General features: G+C 41.7%; 1 protein-coding gene and 1 long non-coding RNA gene across 3 annotated transcripts in view; both read right to left on the bottom strand.

Moving 5' to 3' along the window:
* The window catches only part of chrm3a (cholinergic receptor, muscarinic 3a), a 123,646-nt gene extending 115,277 nt beyond the window's left edge, over positions 1-8,369 (bottom strand). The window contains exons 1-2 of one of the 2 annotated variants that reach the window (XM_078160943.1): positions 7,924-8,369; positions 3,470-3,517 (exon numbers count right to left, since the gene is read on the bottom strand). The gene's annotated coding sequence lies outside the window, so the exon portion shown is untranslated. The remainder of the gene's footprint in view (positions 1-3,469; positions 3,518-7,923) is intronic. The other variant, XM_033612920.2, reaches the window with a different exon arrangement.
* A 562-nt stretch (positions 8,370-8,931) lies between these two features.
* On the bottom strand, positions 8,932-22,345 carry LOC144458409 (uncharacterized). Its single transcript, XR_013487904.1, has 3 exons — positions 22,230-22,345; positions 21,473-21,620; positions 8,932-9,070 (listed from the first exon to the last, which is right to left on the bottom strand). It is a non-coding gene; the product is annotated as an uncharacterized LOC144458409 (long non-coding RNA).
* Between the last annotated feature and the right edge of the window lie 1,992 nt (positions 22,346-24,337).

The raw sequence follows: 24,337 nt of genomic DNA, 5'->3' as shown, positions 1-24,337 counted from the left end.
GTGATATTAGTAAAATATGATTCATCTGCCATCATCTCACACTAATAATTAAAAGGTATCGTCACTAATCCCAGAAATACATGTGCCTGAGCATATAAAGTGATATGTAATCAGATTCTATACTGATTGGAGAGGGATCCCTCCTCCATTGCTCTTCTGTGTTTTTTCCTATTGAAGGGATTTTGGGGGGAAGGTTTCCTCATCTGAATCAAGGGTCTACAGATTGCAAAGCCCCTTGAGGCAAATTCAGATTTGTGATACTGGGCTAAATAAATAAAACCGACATGATTTAAACTAGCATTCGAGAGTTAAATAATATTTTTTATTGAACCAACGACAGATGTTTGTTTGTGCACATCAACATCTGTCACAAGAGAGCCTCATGAATTATAAATTATTTTAAACACGTAAATTATTCATTTTATCGCCTAGCAGGTGTGACAGCGTTCCATCTACTCATCATCTGAGTGTGTAATAGCATTGCTTTTAACCCCACCATGCAGTTATTCAGCGTGTACAGCATGTCACAGTATGCGGTATTCTTTGAATTCCCTTAGCTTGAAAAATCCAATCAAACATCCCGCTGACAGACATCATCGTCACTTTGTCATCATTGCCCATAACTGCAAATTGCATCGTCTATACTGTTGCTTTAATGTTGAGAAACATCTTCCTTGTACGTGTCAGACAATACGTTTGATGAGTGAAAGCGTTTCACTTTATCATGAGCATTTATCTTATCATACATAAATGGCTCTGCTGCAGACAACTTATCTTTGGTTGAAATAAAAAAAGATGAAAATAATGAATGTTGCATTGTTCAGAGGATGTAGAAGGCAGACGGGCTCTTTGGAGAATTCAGCAATGTGGAAACACACAATCAATAACATTCAAAGCAAACTCTACTCTTAAAATATCAAGGCAATGTTTTTTGAACAGAAAAAGAGGCACTGCGGAACATCACTGTGTTTTCAGTCTGATTTTTTTTAATACTTAAAAAGGTGTCTTTGAATCCTGTTTCAGTTTTTCTGTTTTTTTCCCCCTGGTCACTGAAGTATTTTATACTTTCCAACTTTCAGTTTCCCATCGTCCACAGAAGGTGGTCACCCATATTTACAGGCATCTAGTCACAGCTTTCTAAACATGATCATGCACTAGCTACTTTCAGGATCATTAGCTGTTGAGCATTATAAAACAATAGCCAATACCAACGTGTCAGCAGGGAGTACTTGCTATCCTTAATAACACTTTGCAAGGAACAGTCCGTTTGAAAAAAACCACAGTTTAAGAGGACTAAACACTCAGCTCAAACTGTTTACGAAGAGCACATTCTTGTTAAAAATGTGTTAGTTTATGTTCAAGAGCTACCGTGGATACTTTTCTGATAGATCATTGTGCTACAGTGAGAAAAGGAACGTACCGTATGTTTATTTTAATTTACGAAGCAATCTTTAATGCAATCAGTGCTGTGTGAAACTACATTAACTCAGAATAATAAACAAGCCATTGATGTCGGCAACATTAATCGAACAAAGCAATACACAGTTGAATATTTAAAGGCTGGTTCAAGCCAAGTCAAACATCCATCATCGTGATAATTCCACCCTTTCTGCGTGTTACACCAGTCATTACGTGAGCCGGAACTGGTGCAGACTCACCCTCTGTTACTAGTTTTTGACACACAGTATACATATTTCACCAGCACTCTGTGATTCTCTGTTGTCTTGTTCCCCAGCTTTTTTTCTCACTCTGTGTGTACACTACAGCTCTCTTTTACCTGGAATCCATCCCCCCGGACCTCTGCTGAAAATGATGGGAGGGCAAGTTGTTATTGATTTATTTGCTAAGCACAGACAGAGAGGACATAAGAGCAGTCATATATTAGACATGAATCTGAATTCCCTCAAGTGAGGTTTACATTGTCACGAGAGCAGATGTAAAGAGAATGAGTCTGTCTGAGGGAGAGGCAGTGAAACATGACAGAGGGAGTGAGACAGACGGAGAGGGTGAAAGAGAAAGAAGGACTTAAAACTTGGACAAAAGAAAGAAAACATTAGAAGAGATGAAAAAAAAAAGCCTTAGTGTAAAGATTGCTGGTGCAGTGGAGTATACCAGCATGCTAGACATTTACAAACTGTATGGAAATACTGGTATGCGGGCTGCAACATTTACAGTTACGGCTGACAGATCCATATGTGCAGCCACCGGAGAGTTTATAAACCTAAAAGACCGACACTGACCTATGTACATAACACCGCTGACCTCAAGTCTGCCTCCGTAAATCACCCTTCCTTTTCCTGCCCAATACCCGACCTTTGAACTATATCTCACTTGCATTATCTTGATTTGTGTGTGTGCGGATTGCTGTGTGCTGAACATACACAATATCCTAAGGTAAACACGGAGCAGCCGTTGTTAACAGCCCAGAAGTGAGCACCTTATTGCCACCAATAAGGGGCAGCTCCAGCTAAGCTTATAACAACTAGTAAAGGTCAGTGAGTGATGAGTGTCAGTTTAACACATGTTATGTTAGCTATAAAAAGCCTTGATTGCATCCGTGGGGCGCCATCATTGCAAGTAATATAACCATAAGACGCCAAAAAAAAACCTGTAAAGTCAATAACAAGTTATTTGCATTTGGCAGCAATATAATTATGATTAAACCCCTTCTGATGCAGTTTATCTAAATTAATGGCCATATAAAATATATTTTTGCTTAAAACATCCAGCTGCTTATTGAATAGGGCAGTTCCCAGAAAAAAATGTGGGTGTTGTATGCATTGTACGTTTAATACACATAATCTTATCAACGTTTCTAATGTGACCTGATATATAAGCTGTATTTGTCATCTAGAGGTGCAGGGGATGGTGGATGGCACGTTACCTAGGCGAGACCATCGCAGACCACTGCTCCAGACCAACACACAACGAAACCAGTTGTGTTTTAGTGAGTCATTATTGTGTTTCCATCAGCTTTTTAGGCTCCAAATGTGTTTTGTAGCAACCTGTCTGTGTTTTTCCAGCAGCTTTTAGGCTTCAAATGTGGCTGTTTTGCAGCCACCCATTGGCGGGGATGGTGGCACAAAGTGTACTTGCTTTTGCCGAAACATCGCTGCTTTTCCTGTCAGTATAGTGACACAAATAGCAGTTGTTTTTTACTGAGAGACAGGAGCCTTTCCTGCTAGGACTTTGCCCCGAAAACCAGGTACTTTAAGCCAAAACATGATCTTTTCCTAACCATAACTGTGTGGTTTTTGTGCCTAAACCTCACCCCACGTTAACCACAACGTACTTCAAACAAAAAGTTTCAATGTAGCCACAACATAATAACATACAAATATAATGTATTGTAGTTTTAGAAACATACTGTGAAGTCAGTGTCTTCCCAGCATTGGATCATTGAAGTGAAACAGGTGCAACAAACATGGTACAACAATAGGAGCTGGCGACAAAGAAGCTGAGCACTCACCCCATAAGGCTTTACTGTAATCTCACCCTCATGCAGCTTGTCTACTTCCTGGAGGAACAAGGAAGGAGAGTAAGGCTGTATAAACACAGCTCTTTATGGACACCCTAATTGACCAGGCAATGACTGACAACTTTTTATCTAATGCTGAAATCACCTCTCCTGTCAGCTCAGGAGATTACTAGCACAAAGTCTACACATAAAAACTCTTCATTGGAGACATTTTAAGGCCATCTCCAGGGGAATTTGTGTGATTGTTTTAATGATTGAACTGAGATGGAAAAGTTTTCTGCCCATGTGCTGTCTAAAGATAGATGCTGTGCTTTGCTCTGTTGTGGTCTGCATGGCTGTGAAAGTGGATTAAACAGGCTTTAACATCAAGATGAGCTCTAATGAAACCCAATGGGGGAGTTAGCCTGTCTGTTTGGCCAGCTGACTCCTGTAAAATACCCATCACTGTCTCCTGTTGCCGGCTCTAAAAGTAGCCTGGTGGTGCCAGCCAGTGCACGCTTCGGCCTGAGGGCTACACTGGTTGATGCTTTTGTCTGGATCATACAGCAGCTGAGACTCTCTATCTCACCTGTGTTAGTCTTTGCTAGACTTATCACTAATCATTATCGTATCTTGATCAAAATAACCCAGTAATAAGTAGTATCTAAACGTCTCCTGTTAAACCATACCTGAATTCGATCCAATTTGTACCCAGATCTACAAAACTGTGACTATCTGTATGGTTTTGCTTGCAGCCAACCACTCAGCCAAGCATTCTTGATTTCATGCGACATGTGACTGACCCACTACGACAGCAGCTACAATCCATATGGTCTGTAGTGTGGTGAAGAGCTTGGTGTATTTGATAGAGCTGGCAGTTCAGCCAACACATTCTCACTCCGACCTCGTCACATACTGACGTTTTTTCCACGGACTTTCCACATCCAAATACGATGTGCAATGCACCCTGGGTGCGTTGGTTGTTGACATTCTGGGACACCGTGTCAAGTTCTGCCTGTTACATGCATTGTCTTCTTTGTCTTTCTTTTAACTCTTTCAAAATAAACACACAACGTCGGTACAACAACACAAATTGCCTGTTTTTTTTTTTGTTGCTGACGTTCTCTCAGGTGAAGGTCAAGGTTTGTTAGACCCATCCACCACCGCTCCCACCCGCCCCACTCGGACTTTCGCCACCTTAACTTGTCCCACCACATTTCCACAGGCACAGTTAAACTATACAGCAACCTGCCATGTAACATGCCTACATTAATGGACACCATTTTTTGTTGGTTTCTGACACTACAAGTCACTGCCCAAGCCCAGGATTTCGATGACTTTGGAGTGAGACCAGGCTCGCTCAGCATGCCGGGATGCCACCAAAACATTCAAAAGAATACATACATAGTTGCCCATGGCAACTAGTGGCACTTTATGCAACTGTATGATTCCACTCACATGATGGGTATCGAATGAAGCAGAAAAGAATGTATCAATTGAAGTCCTCTTTAATATCAGTATCACTGATATTGGTACTGATATGGTATTTTCAAATGATACCCAGCACTAGTTTTTGCCCAACACATCTGTCACATTTCCACTTAAAACCATATTCATACGTTTGCCTTAAAGAACCAAGATGACATTGTTGGAGATATGCTTATTTGCTTTCTTGGCAAGAGTTAGAGTTAGTACTGTAAATATGAAGCTACGGCCATGGCCAATTAGATTAACTTAGCACAAAGAGAAGAATCAGGAAAAACAGCAATAGCCTGGCTCTGCTCAAAGTTTAAATCTGCCAAAAGCACCTCTAAATCTCTCTAATTAGTTTATTCCGTTCATAAACCTAAGTGTAAAATCGACAAGTTGTGGATTTACATGGGGTTTTCCAGGACCTCTTGGCTGGGATTAGTGACTTTCTGGAGTCCTGTTGTTTCTGTGAGGTTTACATTTTCAACACTAAACCATTGTTATTGTAAACTTCAATCAAATTACTTTATCATTTATCAATTCGCAAGTTTTCAGACAGTTGGCAGTTGAAATGCGTCTTTTCCTGAATCCGTCATACACAAACAGAACAAACATGTTACAATGGGATGGTGCAGGTCAGCCATGAATGGCACCCCTGGAGCAGTTTGTAGGTTAGGTGCCTTGCTCAAGGGCAACTCAGCAGTGTTCAAAGGGTGAACTGGCACCCCTCCAGCTGCCATTCCTCACTCGATACTTGATCCATATGGGGACTAGAAGCAGCGACCCTCTAGTTTCCAAGCCAAGTACTCACAAACTCAACTACTACCACCTAGAAACAAACATGTTAAAACGCTTAGAGGTGCTGGTGGTCTGATTCTTGTTGTCTTCAGACAGAGCCAGGCTCGCTGTCTCCCCTTGTTTCCAGTTTTGATGCTATTCATTCTTAACTTTACCACTTATCCTGTTGGGGGTCGCTGGGGGGGCTGGAGCCTATCCAAGCTGACAATGGGCAAAAGGCAAAAGGCAGGGTACACCCTGGACAGGTCGCCAGACTATCACAGTGCTGACACATAGAGACATTCCCTCTCATTCACATCTATGACCAATTTAGAGTAATCAGTTAACCTGACGTGCGTGAGGAAGCTGGAGAACCCGGAGAAAACTCATGCTAAAACAGGCAGAACATGCAAACTCGGCAGAGAAGGGCTCCTCCACCCTGGGTTTGAACCTGGAACCGTCTTGCTGTGAGGCGGCAATGCTAACGGCTGCATCACTGTGCTGCTAAGCTTAGCTAATCTATTGATTGTAACTTAAAATCTACCATACAGGTATGAGAGTCTCTTAGCAAGAAAGCAATGAGCATATTTTTCAAAGCCATTCAAACACATTCCTTTAATGACTGAGCTAAATTGTAAAGAAAAAGCTTGACTTGAAGTGTCAGTACATTAGAGCAGAATGATATCATACATATTACTTACAAAAGCTAGGCTAACCTTGCACTTCTCAAGAGTGTACATTATTTTTTCAGCAGCATCAGTTAATATTCACCAGCTTGGCTCTAATAAACCAAAAGTATCTGCGCCAACAAGCCACCATGTGCAGCACCCACGCAGAACCACAGGTACAGCAGAAGGTAAAAGCAAAAACATTTGGAGCCATCCACACCAATGTCACAATGTACTATCCTCCACCCACGAGCCCATTTGGGAAAGTCATAATGATGATCAATATGATGGTATCACTGCACAACATAAGCATCTATCATGAGAGGTAAGCCTGAAAAAATACTGGTCAACCAGTATTGACCGGGGCACAAACAATACATCAAGCCATGAAAGCTCTGTCGCCGTTCACCCTTCTCTCTCCTCCTCATCCTCTCCTTCATGTGTCTCTTCTTCTGAATGTCCTCCACTGCATCTCTCCCCACAGCAGGCAATGGAAAGTCATAATCATCTAAACACATTCCTGCTTCACCTTTAACAGACTTGTAACAGACCGTGCGATCACCATGACACAGAACTTGACTGCACTGTTCCCTAACAATGGCTTTGTTGACATATTGATACAAAAACACGGCAGTTGTGTTGATATATGCAACATATTAAAATGTTGAACTATCGAGGGGTTTGCAGCCACGGTGGAATACTTTGTGATTCATATACGGCTACTGTACTGTCACACTCTCACTCTGGCTACTGTGATGAATAGCTGCAGCCGTGGACTAAAAGGAAAATATTTGCACCATGGCACAGATGCCATTCCCTCTGCTCTTACTCATTATCCAGCACAATGTCAAAGTACCCCCAGGTCACTGAGAGGGAACATTCCTTCACATTGCCATCTATGGGCATCATAAATAAACAGTCACCCCAAATCATGAAAGCCTTCCACTAGCCATGTAAGGACACAATTAATTTCCTCCTCTGTCCACAGCAGTGCTGGAACAAATACTTTATCTGATCACCATAATAATTATATTAAACGTGCCACAAGAGGGAGAATACGCATGAAAAACCATACCCTTTAGTGACAATCCTTTTCTTCTTTTTAATTAACTTTCGCTTTGATGGATCCAAGACATAAATTCAATATTTTTTACATTTTTTTAATTAACTTTACACATTTGCTGGAGAAGCCACGTAGCCTTTTCAGAGGAGAGGCATCAGAAGAGTGCAGGGCGCACAGGGGTTGGGCAGGGATGCTGAGCCGGACAGCGGGGGAATAGCAGCAGCACTTGTTTGCCAAACTTGCATTTAAATCAACATCACATAGGTGCTTGCAATGGTATTCTAATGCAGAATATGAGAATGAACACAAGCACAATAAATCAGTGATCTTCAGTTGCGTCTGGAACTTCAAAGCGCAGCGTTAAGCGGTGGAAAGCGTGCAAAATGAAGCAGCTGGGAATCCGTACAAGGAGTAAAGGAGAGGAGCACATACTTTGCTGTGACACAGTATTAATAAAACTTTCATTTTTCTGTCTAATTTTCACCTACCTCATAATAATCAATAACGCACGGGTCAAAAGCAGCACAAGTAGATGGGAAAATGGCAATCCAGTCAAACTTGTCACGGGTCCATATTTGGCACAGCAGCAGTACGGCAGTCCAATCTAGTCACATCTGAGGCAGCGCTAACGGTACACAGCTAACGAGGCTCGCCTTCTACCGTCACCGAGCCGTAGATTGGGTGGCGATGCGAGGAGCACCGCGGGATCTCCAAGGGCGCACGAAGGATCACTGCGTCAGGATTGGCCAGATCGACCGTGACGCACCGGCAGGTGGCACACCCGGCGAATAAAAAAGTCCAGATTCATTCATAGATAATAGCTCTGGGAACTGTAGGAGCTCCACACGCACACTGGCAGAGAAAGCCGACAAACTCCACGGGAGACACACAAGATCAAAATGGTCAGGGTCCTCCTCGTTTCATCTGTGGCTCTGTACAAGCTGAGTCTGTGCTATTTCCGTTTTAATAATGGGACAGTGTCATCACCCAAAGCTTCAAGCTGTTTCATCTGGCACAGAATACTGAGCTATTTCACTTGGCACACGAAATGTCCTGTTTTCTAATTGCAGTCTGTTTCCAGAAATGACTCCACTGCAATTTAAAAAACACAAAAGAGCACTTCTATTCTTCTGCAGGCTAATTATCTGTTACACACATTAAAGAAGCCAAAATAAGTCTAAATGATGTGGTTATTAAATTATTTTTTTTAGCAAGTCTTACTGATGGGATTCAGGGGCACTCAAAAAAGCAAATAGCAAAGGAGGAGGGGGAAAAAGAGGAAGAGGAAGGCAGCAGCATCAAAGTGAAGATGTAGCCTGTATCCAGAGACACTTATTGAAAAATCATTACTCCACTTGTTTATTTCACCCAATGTGTGACCAAAAAAAAACAAGGCAAGTGGAAACAGAGTGTATTTTGACACTTGTGTGAGTGTAATTCAAGGAGCCAAAGCAAATGTTTTAATAATTTTTTTATAAACACAAATAAGGAGTGAGTGGTAATCCTTGGAGGAATGTGTAAGCCAATTACAACTGGCTGCAGGGACTTGTGGAATGGAGCCTCAGAGCTTCCTGCTCAGACTCACTGCAGACCCTCGGACCATATTTCCTGTTCCCTGTACGCGGGGCAACATTTCTATGAAAATACAGAACAGTTAGAGACATGAATAGGATATCGTGCCGACTTCCTCCGCCATTTACAGTGCTCTCATCATCCTAATGCCTTGTGGGCTATTTGACACAGTGTCTGTGTGTACTTTCCCATCAGCGGCTTGTTTGCATCCTGCGAGTGGGGAACCAGTTCTTTCCATCTGGATGCTGGATGTGTATATGTGTGTGTGTAGAGGCTTACATAATATTGCGAGTGTTGTAAGTAGATGAGAAGGATGGCTTAGACACTTGCTGATCTGGTTGGTTATTGGAGTTCATGTTGGGTGTGCTGTGTACTTTCCTATAGCCCTGTGGATATTTGCTAATCTGAGGGTATTAAAAGAATCTTGCATACTTTGCAGAGATGTAAAGAAGAGACACAAGAGACAAATAAATCAAGGTAGAATGAAGGCAAATATTGACATAAAAGCCAATTTGTTTTATTTCAATGTTGACTACGCCCAGGCTGATAGAGCAAACATTGCAAATGCAGGCTGCAAACGATATCAGGGACTCTGGGGATAACCTACAGCAGTAATCACCGCATTATATAAGCCGCACCTGAAGTGTTAACAGCATGCAAATTGAGAAATACGTAATAAAATTAAGTGTCAGACACCTCCAAGTGAGACACATAGTTAGTGTGGTGTCTGGATATATTTTTCACATCATAAATAATAATATGGAAAAGAGACCCCAGTCAGTGGTTCTAGTCCAGCACACCTGCTATGTGGGCCTCGACAAACACACACTCTAAGCTGAGCCTCAACATTCACCTTCCTGCAATTTCACACTGTCTGATTCCTCAAGAACTGCATGAACTCACTGATAACCAAGTCACAGTAGCCCACTGGTCTACACAGACAGTTTTCAACGCATAATGGCCTCTCCCATCCAACTCCCACTCTGAAGAGTGTCAGCAAAAAACCCGTTAACAAAGATATAACGCAGAAAGATTGAAATAACTTCTCAGCTACATAAATGCTAAAGACGTATTTGCTTTTGTGCTGAAATATTCAAGGTTTCATCTCAAACATGAGCGCAAGAGTTAGATTCTTACACAAAGAGTACTGCGTCTCTTTTAATGATGTATGGGAAATAAAATTCAATGAAATGGAGAAAAATGTTTTGCCCACAGGGTGCACCACAGGCCAAGAGGTGCAGACAACTGTGAGATGAACACGTAGTCAAAGAAAGTCTGGTGTTTGTGTTAGTGACTGCGTACACAGCCTATAAAAATATATGATTGAGGATCATACTGCAAAGAGTTGTTTTTTTTTCTGAAATAAATTCACACTGAACTAGATCTGCAATGACAACGTCAATAACCGATTAACAGAAAAGTAGTCTGCAACTATTTTGATAGCTGAATAACCGCTGTAGGCAGTTCAGTTTTTATTTTCTTCAAGCAAAAATCCCAAATATTTTATGCTTTTCTTTGTAATAAATGATAGTAAACTGAACATCTTTGGGTTATGGGTTATTGGTCTGAAAAACAAGACGTTTGAGGACATCACCTCAGGCTGTGGGAATTTCTGACAGGCATTTTTCACTATTATCTGACATTTTATTGACTAAAGGAATGATCAAAACTGAAGGAAAGGTTGATCAAAAATGAAAATAATTGTTGGCTGCAGCCCTACATCATGTTGTTGTACATTAATACAGATTCAGCAGCTCAGTTGTTTGTAAATAATTCACTACAAACTGTGTCAACAAGAGCTGAGAATTTGTATTTGTATTTTGGAAAATGACATGAAATGAAGAGAAGTGATGTAATAGATAAAGTTTTTGTTACATGACAGAATAAAGTTATTACAGTTCTGTGAGGATAACAGTAAACCCAATTTCTTTATTGCTGCATCTTGAGATAGAAAATGTTCACAGCTTCTTGCACAGAAAGGATACACCTCGGCTGATCGTTAAGGTATGACACTGTATGAAAAAACACTTTGAATGATACCAGAGAGGTTTCAGAAATGCAATATTCTCCTGTGGACTTCTTATTTTTGCTTGAGTAACAGCGTTTGATGGGGAATATACCAAAAAGAGTCAGTTTGACCTGAACAAAACCCAAAGCTTTAAAATTCACTGGATAGGCTCTATTTCATTTTAATATTTGGTCCTTTCAGAGAAAAAAAGAAGAAAAGTCACGACATGAAAACATCATGCATCGTTGCTCCAAACCATGAAATGCTTTATAGTAACCACAGCTGGGGTTATTCTAGGTTACAGTGAGAGAAACTAGCCTGCCTGATCCTACATTTCTGATTTCACAGCATGAGTAATTTCCCCCGATGATTACAGCTCAGACATACTGTTAGAAAGCTTTAAAACCTCATGTTGGCAAATATTCCTGGAAAAACACATCCGCGCTGATGAACAAATTACTATCACTAAGAACTAATTATCATATTTTGTACATAACCACACTTTTAATATGCACACAAGCAGCATGTACAGAAAGAAAAACCACGTAATCTTATATTCTGATGCCGGCTGGGCGCTGATGCTGATGACATATTGAATAGCACCAGTCTTTGATTTTCTGGAGGGCTTTTCAATTTAGAAAGAATGTTTTTTTCCCCAAAAAATAATTAGAAGCTAACACCCTTTGGGTGAATTCTGTGTGTGTGTGTGTTTCCAGTGTGTCCATGTCCTTCCTTGACATGTGCAATGAGATAATGGCATCTGAATACTAATGAGGTGTTGGATTATCAAGCATTCCCAGCTCTACATTGCTTTCTCATCATTCTTCTCCCCCCCAACATCACTTTCATTCAAACTGTTTTTCTTACCTCAAGCGTACACATTCAGCTCAGCATTTTCCCTTTTATAGGCATCTTTTCATCCCTCCCTTCACATGAATAAAGAAAAAACCTAAATCCTCTCACGATGTCCAAAGAATTCTGCATTTTCGGGGACATTTTAGCACTGACCTTGATCACAGCCTGACTTGTCATCCCCACTGTCATCCCTGTCCCTTAGCAAGTTGTTAGTAGAATATACAAGTGGGCCTGGCCTCTCACTGTCTCCCTGCAGAACTTATTTGCCATACGGCCTGTCATTGGGATCGTCAGTCCTTCACCATGAAAGCTCTTCAAAGTGAAGATTGCTACACAAAATATCTGGCTGCATATTTCTCATTACCGCACCACACACGCTTTGAAACTACTCATCCAAACTCAGACAAGCCAAAATCACTGGAAACAAGACTAGGGATTGCATCGCGTCAAGATATTCCCACTCTGGCTTAAGCTTGTGTCTCAACATTTCATTTATGGGGGAACCATGGGGAGGGCAATCAGTCAGTAATCGCTCAGAGGTCAACAGCCTGTGGTTAGAGCTTGTGCAAGTTGTGACAAACAGTAATCACAATCAAACAGAGTTAAAGAAAATGTGCTTCCTCAGACACATGCTATAAATCAACAGCTCTGACTCACAGGTTCTACTTGAATCGAAGGACAGAGACGCACCTCAAGTTTTGATTTAGAAAACATATGGGTAATGAAGAGAGAAGTGATTATAGAAATATGAGGGAAATGGCACACACCTGCATGGCACATATGCATCTTCAACACATTCTCACTCCGACCTTGTCACATATTGACATTTGGTTTTCACGTCCACATACGACATGCAAGGTACGTGTTGGTTGTTTACGTTCTGGGACACCGTGTCACATTCTGCCTGTTACATGCATTGTCTTCTTTCAAGATACACTTTCATTTTAACAGGAAATTTAACATCTACATACTGTCTCTTTCAAAATAAATGCAGGTACAACACCACAAATTGACATTTTTTTCCCCTTCAACAACAAAGGCACATGGTTGTGTTTAGGGAAAAACAACAAGGTTCGGGACACGAACACCCACTCGGACTTTCGCCGCCTTAATTTATGTCCTTGTCCCACTGCGTTTCCCCCTGACGCCGCCAAGCACCGTTAAACTATTACAGCAACCAATCATGCCAACGTTAAAGGACGCCTTTCTTCAATGGTTTCTGACGCCCCAAGTCACTGCCCAGCACCGTATTTTGACCTTAGTCCTTTTTAAAAACAATGGGTCCGTGATTTCAGACAAAAGCAGCTTGTTATTTCCAGCCAGGAGCTGCCCAATTTACAGGCTGACATAACAACTATCACTGCCAGATTTTACCAGAAAGCAAGCTAGCTGGTTAAGCTAATGTTAGCTCTGTGTCTCCAGCTGCCTTTTTTGAGTCTTGTTTTAAAAGAAGAAAACTCAATCGACAAATACCGATGCATTGTCAAGGTCTCAAGGCAATACACAGGGCAGCCTTTAGTGTCTCTATGTGATGCATAGCTGGAACACGGTAGAACACATGGTTAATGTTGTAAAATAGTTGCAGTTAGGTTCAGAAAAATCAACCATGTTTTGGTTCAAAATAAGTAGTTTTTTTTACATTATGTAACCTCACGTAAATATGTCACAAGTGACATCAGTGCGAGACGACCATGTGTAAATTGCATAATGTTATCTTAAAATAACATTGACTATTGGTTTCCCATGATACACAAACAGCCGTCTCCTAGGTGAAAGTCCAGCTTTGTTTGTGGACTTCCTCGCTCTTAATACTTGTGTTACTGAGGCTCAGTTTATACTGGAGTTAGTTAAAACCACAGTGTGTCTCATAAAAATGCTAAATTGTGCCTTTGGCATCTATATCACATGTTGAGTGACAAAGCAACAGTTTTTGATGACCTGGGAATGAAAACAGGCTGGAATCCTATGTAAATATACACTACATGGCTACACACATGAACTCAAGATTGAGGCTAAGGCTGCATGTCCCAGCAGCCTCACAAGTTAATGATTCACTAAAAAGACATGGGCATAAAGGAACACAGTGAGAGGCAGGTTGAAGAAAAATCTGCAGAGGTTGAGCTATTCTGACTTTTAGTCACAAAAACCCTGGATCCTTCACTTCCTTGATAGCATCTTTCATTAGATTATCCCCGACTGACAAACACCTACATTTCTCCACACCTCAAGTTTGTAACACTTGAGTCTCAGGCAAAATCCCTATAATAGTTTTCCAGGCTCTAGAAAGCTCCCCAGAAAACATTAAATTTCTATTCTTTCCACAGGCTGAGTTGTTCTCCGTATGACAAGCAAACTGATCTTCATGGGTGACACGGTGGACTGCCACTTTAAAATGCAAACAACTTCGAGTTTGTTTGTTGCTTTTCCCCTTCCTGTCATCAGTCATTGCCTCACATAACATCACTCTGATCCACAGCCACGCGATAATTTTATGTTTTCTTAATAACCAAATGCTGTCATTGTCAGACTCAAGGTGAAGAGGCCATCGCCAGTGGTTCATTGTGATGCATGTTACAAAGCGTCCTTCATAAAATCCCACATATTTTTCTCAATGCAATCAGACGAAATCAAAATGACTGCTAAAGTGAACTGAGGAGACACATACAAAACAGTCTTTAAGTTGACAAACACAATCAGTCACCCCCAGACTTTCCTTGTTTCGCCCTGATTTCTGCTGGTCCCATCTGTCACCAGTCAGCAGCTATTCAGTCAGAACAAAAGTCAGATTATTGAGGGTTTTAATTATGCCAAAGGACTAAGCTAATTAATTATCGCTATCAGTGGTATGGAACATCCCTTTAGATAAAGAAACCAAATCTAATTATCTTTTGACCTCTCTCTCTTCCCCTCAGTAAGCTCCTCAGCAAGTGTACAGTCAACACATGACATGCATGAACTTGAAAGTCAGACATTAATATTCTGCGAAATTTCCACTGCAGAACTCTCCAATAAATCGTATTCGCAGGCATTCATTGTCTCGCTAACACACAGGGGAGTAGGAGCTGAAGCTTTTCCATGCTTGAGATAACTTAGCAGCATGGCTCACAGCTTTGACAGACCCAGCTGGACTGACTCGAGCCATAAAAAAAAAAAACTGGGCTTTCCCCACATCCAACAGCACAATGCATAAATCACTTGTTTGTATCAGCATGCCACGGACCGACCACTTGTTCACCAAGCTGCTTTGTCTCGCCTCCCTGAGTCCCAGCTCCACTCCTTTCCTAATGATTTACCAACTGTGCACCTGGTTAGTCAAATACTGATCTTCCAATATTCATAAAAGAAAGACACCCAGCGGGGGTTTTACTGGGTACAGTTGAAAACACAAGCACTCATGGGGCGTGTGTGTGCGCCTGTGATAAGGAATGAGAGTGTGACAGTGAGAAAACAAACGAAAAACAACAAGTGGAGGGATGGATAGTAACGGAGCACAATTTCTGAGTTTTGAACCCTTATATGTACTGGATAATAGCTGAACCTCAAGGGCAATATGAGGGTGTTCATCCTTTTTGTCTCTCGAGCAGATTCTTGGCTCAGTTACTGAATTGAACATACAGACGTCCAGATGTTAAAAATCCCAAAGAGATCTAAGGGAAGGGAGTAATAATCAAGATAAGCAAAGGCAAAGGGATGCAGAGTAATAACGAATTAGTGCGTGTGCGTGTGTGCTGCCTGCCCACACATACTGCACAGGTCTGCCTGCATGTCTACCTTTAAGCACCCAAATTTACTCTGTTTATCTCTTTGCACTTACACAATCAGGTTAAGTACTGATAAATATCCTCCTGCTCCTCCTCGGCCCTCGAAAGAAAGACCACATCTGGTCTTGGTTGTTAGACTCATATTAGCTCTTCATGCAAGACTAATCAGAGCCATCCCAGCCAGGCTTATAGGATAATGCTGGATCATACTGTTTCGATGGACTGGGAAACAGTTCATCACGTCTCATTACCTCATGAGGACACTGTGATATCTGCACTTAGCTAATGTAAATCAAACTCTACTAGAGGTTACATTACTGAGCAGCATACGTTTTATGATTGCACAAGTCGTGAACACATTCAAAAATCATTTAGGACTAATCTTTGTTGTTTTAGGAACAAGACTAACTGGATATTCACTTTAAGAGCAAGAAGTGAGTGGCGCTTATTGCAAGTGCTACTGCAGCATTCGGTCTGTTCAACCTTAACTGACTCTGACCTCCACTCCGCTCTCTCTGTCCTCAGAACCAGCCGTCTGTCAGCAGCAGCTACGGAGGTGCTGAAAGGACAGTGGCCGACGAAGTTGTCTTCACCTGGCTGCCAGACAGCAGAAATTTAAAAAAATGTTTTTCGAGTAGGTTCCATGAGGAGTATAAAGGAGGAAACCATTAATGCCTTTATTTATTTATTGACTGATTCCAGGATGCTGTGCGCCAACATGCATGTCAGTGTGGATTGATACCTTTGATAAAATTAAAGCAGATCTGTTCCTTGAGGCGAGAAAGTGAAGAAGTTAAAAAACTGTATGCAAAATTCATAACATAGCAGCAAACCACTATGTGCTATGTGAAGATAAAGTGAAGAAATGGTGTCCTGAGCAGAGAATGAAGTCACGCTCCCTCTGTGTGTGTTGTAATCCGAGCTTCTCTGTTTTTGTTGTGCGGCCGCACATGCATGTTAGTGCCCCTGTGTGTGTTCCACTGCAATTATACGGTCCTTACTGCTGATATTGGAATGACAGTGTCACAGAAGCATCGTGCCCACCTTCCAGTTCCCCCCCAAGGTCACAATATAAGCTCTGTCAGGACTGTTGCCATTTTTAGCACTGTTGACTGGGTTAGCAACTTAGCTGCTAGCCTGGGCTCAGCCATCTTCATGTTGAGAACTATGTGCAGACTATCGTGCCCCAGACTCACAATGACAATGTTCACCATTGCTGTTAAGCAAGTGCTAGACATAAAGTACAGCTGAGGTTGATGTCAATGACATTAGTTTTGGAGGTAAAAACCTCCAGGAAGGAAGTGCGCCAGACTTTGAAACCAATATAACATAGTGGCCAATTAGTGTAACTACTTCTGGGTCTGTCTCTTGATGCCATTGGACCCCAGAAGACTTTTTCCTGTACACTTAAATTGAGAAAGAGACATCTGACTGTATTGCTTTTTTGGAGGGTCACAACCCCCCTGAAATGACTCATTTCACTATCTGATCCATTTGGTCTGATTTAACCATTTTGACTCCATTCAAGTGAGCGGAGTGCTAAAGCAGAAGTAGCCTGCTTGGTCGGTGGCAGTCTATAGCACACTTGCTCTGTGGGTCCAATCATACAAATGATCTAGGTAATTTTGCACCAGGGAAATCCAACTTTTTTGGCTTCATGCACCACTGAGCCACTCATATGGAAAAATGGGGCTTCATTTTCTATCCTGTATCCAGTTCCCTTTATACAACCATGGTTTTTATTCATAAAACAAAGTATTAAGTATAAATTTTACTGCAATTTCAACCTGATGATGGCACCAGAGAAAGAGTTAAGAGATCAGAGAGTTATTACAATTCATCCTAAGGGGGACATAAATGTGTGTACCGCCAGTCATGTCGACCATCCAATACTTTTTAAGACATTTCTGTCAAAGCAACCAATAGCTAGTCAAGGCAGTGCTAGAAGAAAAGTCAGGGATCACGAAAGTCATTAGGATTTATCCTTTGTGGACCATCAATAACTGTACCAAATTCCATCCCAAACCATCGGACAGCTGTTGAGATATCTCATTTCGGACCAAAGGAGTGGACTGATCCACCAACGTTGCCATTTGTGGCTGCGGTGCTACTGTAGCTAAAAAAAATGGAATTCATATAATGTCTGAAAAAGGTCTAAATTCTTCAGGGATAAAACCACTGTGTATGCAATGCACTAAACAAACTGTATACCCTACTCTTATTAATTATTCAACAAGATTCAAGACCTTTCGTACTCGTGACACTGAGCAGAGTCCCAGTTGACAGCTCATTGATAAATGATTCAATACTGCACACTCATGTATTTAGATTGAAAAATGAACATATCATATATGTACAGTATCACAGTAAAAATGGGTCTGGCAGAAACATGTCTCACAGCTGAGCAGAGCAGTCTATTGCCCACGACAGACAACACAACGCAATAAAGATACACACGGTTTCAGGTTATTAAAATTGGCAGGCTGTTTATCATGTCCCTCTGGGTGATAAACACAGAGAGAGGTGAGTGGAGAAGATAGAGAAGAAGAGGAAAAACAACAGAGAATGTAAGTTATTCTCACTCTACAATGTATTCAGCCTCTGTATGAAGACGCTATCTTTTAAAGCCAGTGTAGATGACACTTCCACTTTATTTCCAACCAGTGTGGAGAAACTCAGAAACTCAACTTCTGTGTTTATACTTTTGAACGCTGAAAAGGCCAGCAGGGGTCTCCTTCCTCCAGTATCTCAAAATAAGTTTCTCGCTTCAGTGGAAAATGTGACCGTATGGTTTTTTGATCAAAAAACTCCCCCACCAGCACACATCCTTTAGATACAGATTTAGAGATTTGATTATAAAAAGATTAAAAAAAAAGCTCCACCCTCAGTTAATTAAAAAAGTTGATTGGATACAAAACACCCCAAGTAGATGTATTGGCCTCCACATTGCTTCTGAGTCTCAAATAGTGAATTAGTAATACTGGCAGATTTGCCTTTGTATTTCAGTTAATTCAGGCCCATGTATAAACCACCAAGAGAGATGGGAATGACTGGAACAGAAATGATGCATCAGAACCAACTTTACAGTACATTTATCAATGAATAAAATATAACTAGTAGCATCAAACTGACTCTGAATTGGAGGCTGGTCCCCTGATAACAAGCATTATGCATTTTTTGTAATTTTCAGCTTGGTCGTCATTTTCCTAGTTTTCATGCTATTAAGATGCAGCTCCAGTTATGGTTTATGGACTTACATTTGTACAGCCGCTCAAGTCTCCTGACCACTTAAAGTGCTTCTACATTACACGTCACATTCACCCATTCATACACGCTCATCACTGGTCGCCGATGCTACCACACAATCTGCCACCTGCTACTCAGTTAATCATTCACACGCACTCACAGATTGGGGTGCAGTGTCTCACCCAAGGGTAATCTGACATGATGGCTGGGATTCAAACCACCGATCTTCTGATTAGCGGATGACCCGCTCTACCGTCTGAGCCACAGCTGCCCATTTAGCTGAGAGTTGCTCTCCAATAGACCCTTAAAGGCCAAAGCAAGCTCCAAAAACTGGATTATTTTGACCTGCATTGTCGCAGAGCCTGCATCTCAACCTGCATTTAATTTTTCAACTATTCATGGCCACTTGTCTCCCAAGATATTAAAGTTTGAGAACGATAAAATAAAATAAAAACAAAGTAATGATCACTGAAGCCAACCACTTTTACAAAAGATTGGAGAAATCCACTGCTAAAATATTATTGAAACACACACACTGTGATGCAACAAGATCCCACTGTCCACTTCTACACAACATCACTGTGAAGGAAAAACTGTCAGTCAGCAAAACAAGGAAGTTTGCTTTATGAGAAAAAAATCCTTGTGCGTGTTGTCACAGCTGTAATAAACAAATAAGGAAGTGCTTTGTGTGAGCGGTATCAAAATCACACCATATGGACCATAATAACTGATATGCAGTAATAACTGTTTGACCATAGTTATTTAAACAAATGTAACTTGATGGTGCATGGATGGATGGATTAATAAATAAGCACATGGATGAAAGTCACAAGTGTGAACAGAGTTGGCTGAACATCTATTTTAAGGCTGAAGCCTCTCATGTCAGCAGAGCTCTGAACGTTTTCACATCTCTCAGGTAACTCTACAACAAAGCTGCACTTTGGCTGCCCTTTCCTTAAGCACATTCTCCTGAAAGGCAGTAAATGCAATGTGTGTGTGTGTTTTTATCGCTTGGTGGGCATCACTGCAGGTCAGCACAGTCAGTGCTTGGGGACTAAAACCTTTGTGAAGACTTAAAGGGAAATTTTGGTTTATTTCAACCCGTCTCCTATCGTCCTAAATTTGTTTCAAGTCACTAGTGACATAGAAATAATAGTTAGCATGTTAGCCGTTAGCCTAGATACAGCCGTAGTGTCAGACCTGTTAAAACGTAATTGAACGGGCATCCTTTCAAGTGCAAAGTTAGTCCACTAAACAAGCTTTTTTTTTCCACAAAGACCGCCTCATATCGTTAGGATAAATGTCAGATAACATATAGAAAACAACATGTAAACGTGTTGTCTTACCTTACCGGTGTGGTGCCATGTTTGTTGTTTACCATTTAGCTAAGGCTGCAACCGGTCCCATTCCTTGCAACAGAGGCATTCCTCTTCTGTGGGCACTGGGACACAGCATTCACAGGTAACGTTACACCACCAATCTCCAGAGCTAAATCCTTCCAGCAGCCATTCCTCCTCTGTCGTCCTCTACCTGTTGTGCCTCTCTCTCTCTCCTCCTCCGTTCTTCAGTTTCACGAAGCTCTTCGTCAGTGTATTCTGGCTCAAATAAATAAGGGCGGCCATCGACTCTCGATGTGGAAAGCCTATATACTAACATTCCACATTTAGGTGGTCTTCAGAGTTGTTGTCTTACCTTACAGTGTGTTTACCATTTACCTCTGCTTCCCAAAGCGCGGCCAAAATATCGCGAGAACAAGCAGCAATCTCATACAGTGCCTGAAATCTCGCGAGAACAAGCAACAGCAGCTGCAAGGCAGAACCGGACAGTATCCTGAAAAGTTCATTCATTTATTTTATGAAAGATTTATAGAATAATGGCTGACTTTTTGCCAGACTTCGACTTTGTGGAGGAGGAATTTGATTTTGCAGAGTTTTATGGCCGCCCTTATTTATTTGAGCCAGAATACACTGACGAAGAGCTTTGTGAAATTGAAGAACGGAGGAGGAGAGAGAGGCACAACAGGTAGAGGACAACAGAGAAGGAATGGCTGCTGGAAGGATTTAGCTCTGGAGATCGGTGGTGTAACGTTACCTGTGAATGCTGTGCCCCAATGCCCACAGAAGAGAAATGCCTCTGTTGCAAGGAATGGGATCGGTTGCAGCCTTAGCTAAATGGTAAACAACAAACATGGCACCACACCGGTAAGGTAAGACAACACGTTTACATGTCGTTTTCTATATGTTCTTTGACATTTATCCTAACGATATGAGGCGTCTTTGTGGAGAAAAAGCTTGTTTAGTGGACTAACTTTGCACTTGAAAGGATGCCCGTTCAATTACGTTTTAACAGGTCTGATGCTACGGCTGTATCTAGGCTAACGGCTAACATGCTAACTATTATTTCTATGTCACTAGTGACTTGAAACAAATTTAGGACGATAGGAGACGGGTTGAAATAAACCGAAATTTCCCTTTAAATCCTGGTCACTCAAAATACAACCCCAAAAAATACCCTTGAAGAGATGCTACAGGTATGTTCTGTGAATGCATGTGAGCATGTATGTGTGTTCGTGAGTGTGCGTGTGTGCAATCGTACCACTAAACCACCGTGCCAGGATCCTGATGTGTTTACAATCACGCCTCTCTGTTATTGGTTCTGCATCAAGGACTGCCAAGATACTGCCACCACTGGGAAAACTGACACAGCATGTAGTGCAGGTGCAAAAATCTGGGAGGGACAGTGCCTGCACAGAGAGGCAGGGACAAAAAGGCAAGATGGAAGGAAGAACAGAAATAGAGTCAGACACCAACGCACTCATGCATGAATGCACAGCAATCTTCTCTTGTGATTTAACTTAAAAATAAACTTGAAATGTTCAGTACAATAATGGACATTCTGGAGGAAGTGGGACAGTGCATCAGTACCAAAGGAAATCCAAATGACCACTTCCACACATTGACAGCTCCACACTGCGGATGTACCGTGCGCTGAAAAGGCCTTTTGCCACATCCAAAATTAAAATGTACTTCAAAGTCCTTTATCTTTGTGAGTTTGAAGATTCTTTCTCAACCTTGGAAATAGCAGCTTAAAGGGCCAGTTCACACAAAATCAAAAGTACATATTTATCCTCATACATGTAGTGATATGTATCAATATAGATTTTTGGTGTGTGTTGCAGAGTGTTGGAGATATCGACTGTAGAGATGTCAACCTTCTCTTGAACATAATGGAACGAGATGGCACTCAGCTTGTAAAGTATAGAGTGACCTCAAAATTTCCACGATGGAATAAAATAATAATAGTAAATAAATAGTGATAAAAAAGTAGTGTACTGTTATGGCCATGGTCGTACCCCAGAAGATTCCCTAGTGTTTCTACTTCCTTGTGATCCCAGTGCTCCTGTCCGTATCTCTCTCTTGTTTACTTTTCCTTGTGTGTGTTGGCATGGTCTTCCTTCCTCATTCTCCCAGCACTGCTCATCATGCACACCTGCCTGCAGTTGACTCGTCACCTCTCCCAGTCTGCTCACCTGCCTCTCATCAGCTCATCAGCTTGCAGTATATCTACCCTGGCTCTTCAACCATCCTTCGCCAGATTGTTGTTTAAACCACAGCAGCTCATGACTCGCCTCCCTGCTCTCATTCCACACTCATGCAAAACTCTTTTCTTGCCAACACCGCCCTGATTTGGTCCTGTGTTTGGGTCCTGCATGTGTCCGTAACTGTGTCCATGTTAACACTGACAGCAGAAACCTTTCACTTTCTACTAACAATCACAAGTCATGCATCACATTTTATGGATCTGAGAATGACTGCTGTTGTGTACCTGTCAGTAATGATGCAAAATGCTGACAATTAAGTGTGTGGCATCTCAATGCACTGCTCACTATTTAGAAATCTATTGTGTGTTATAGAGGCAGTGGTGAATGAGTGAACAAGGGAGTGATTTCAGAAGCAGTTTTTGTTTCCAAAGTATTCAACTACATCTTGTAAAGTTTTTCAGCTGACGGAGCTGCTGAGTTGTCATGAAGATGGCTGAGACTCCTGAATCAGCAGACATGGCCATGCAGTCGAGCCACAAAGGTCTCCATCTTCAGCTTGACCCGTTCCTTCACTGCTGCAGTGGGGTCTTGGTTTGCCGCCACAACACAACTTCTTTGACTCCAGCCACCTCTTGGATCATGCAAAGAAAGTTATATCCGAAGTTTGGACCTTAAAGATTCAGTGTGCAATTCTGGAGAAAGATAGTTGCTGTTCAGTCTCATTCCCATGTCATCAAATACAGATGACCTTAGGCTGGTAGTCAGACTGAACCATCAACCCAAAGCATGGGTATTTTACAAGGCACGTAACACTGGGAATGAGACTCAACAATCGACGATCTTTCTCTAGACTTAGATGCCTCATCTTTAAAACCTTGTGGCCACAGGCTTCAGTCAGATGCTCCCACTTTACCCTCACTACATGTTTACTTTTCCTCAGCTTTCCCCACCAACTCACTTCCTGGTGGTGATCAGCTCAGCTCCTCTCTTCATCTGAGCTTTTGCTGAGGTATTCTGGAACAAGGTATGCTCATGAACCACCTGTCAAAGCAAGATATTTCTTAAAGATATACAATGCAGGATTTTCAAAAAAATGTATAGTCATACAAAAATAATCCCTCTGTGACAGTGCAGTGTATTTGTCTGCAGAGACCCTGCCACCTGCCTGTATTTTTTTTATCTTCTTCTCATTTTGCTGTGTTCAGACAATCCTGGGTACAGTGCAGGTGTGAGGTCAAATGGTAGCAACCAGGTTTCCAGAGTGTGAGCAGCACGCAACCAAGAGACAGATACAAAAATTTGTGTACACAAAGCCAAATATAGGGGCCAAACGCCAAGGGGACAACTTTGAGGACAGTATTTAATACCCCACAACTTCATACAAGCATAGGATGAGCAGAAAATCACCTAAAAATGTAATTAAATTAAATAAAACACAACCACGAATTATGGTCTCAAAAACTGAGCACAGTGTTAGTTCAGGCAGGACACAATGTCAATTTCAGCTCACATGCCAGCGACATCAGCTGATCTCAAGAATCCAAACAACTGATGGAGCAGCTGATTGATTGAAAGGAATTAGCTGATAGATCACACGATTCCTTTCTATGCAACCAATAATCATGCCTACTGTTGCTGCTTCCTCTGCAAGCCACTTTGCAACCTGCCTTCATCCCAGCTCCTCCTTTTCATGCTGTGTCTGACTTATCAGTGTCTTTTCATTTCTTTTCGTTTCGTTTGTCATTGATGCTGTTCTGTTCTGTTCCCATGGGGTCTTTGCTGCTGCTGCCTTAGGCTTTCCATGTAGGCACATGGAAGGGCAAGGAGGTTTGCTCTCTCTGCCTCAGGCTTTACACATGTGTGCGGAAGGATGGAGATGTGTGCTCTCTCTGCCTTAAGGCTTTCCATGCAGGCGCATG

This window comes from Epinephelus lanceolatus, chromosome 17 (genome assembly GCF_041903045.1).
Source record: "Epinephelus lanceolatus isolate andai-2023 chromosome 17, ASM4190304v1, whole genome shotgun sequence".
Lineage (NCBI taxonomy): Eukaryota > Metazoa > Chordata > Actinopteri > Perciformes > Serranidae > Epinephelus > Epinephelus lanceolatus.
Note: the sequence above shows the minus strand (reverse complement) of the source record. Positions and strands in the feature narration are given on the sequence as shown.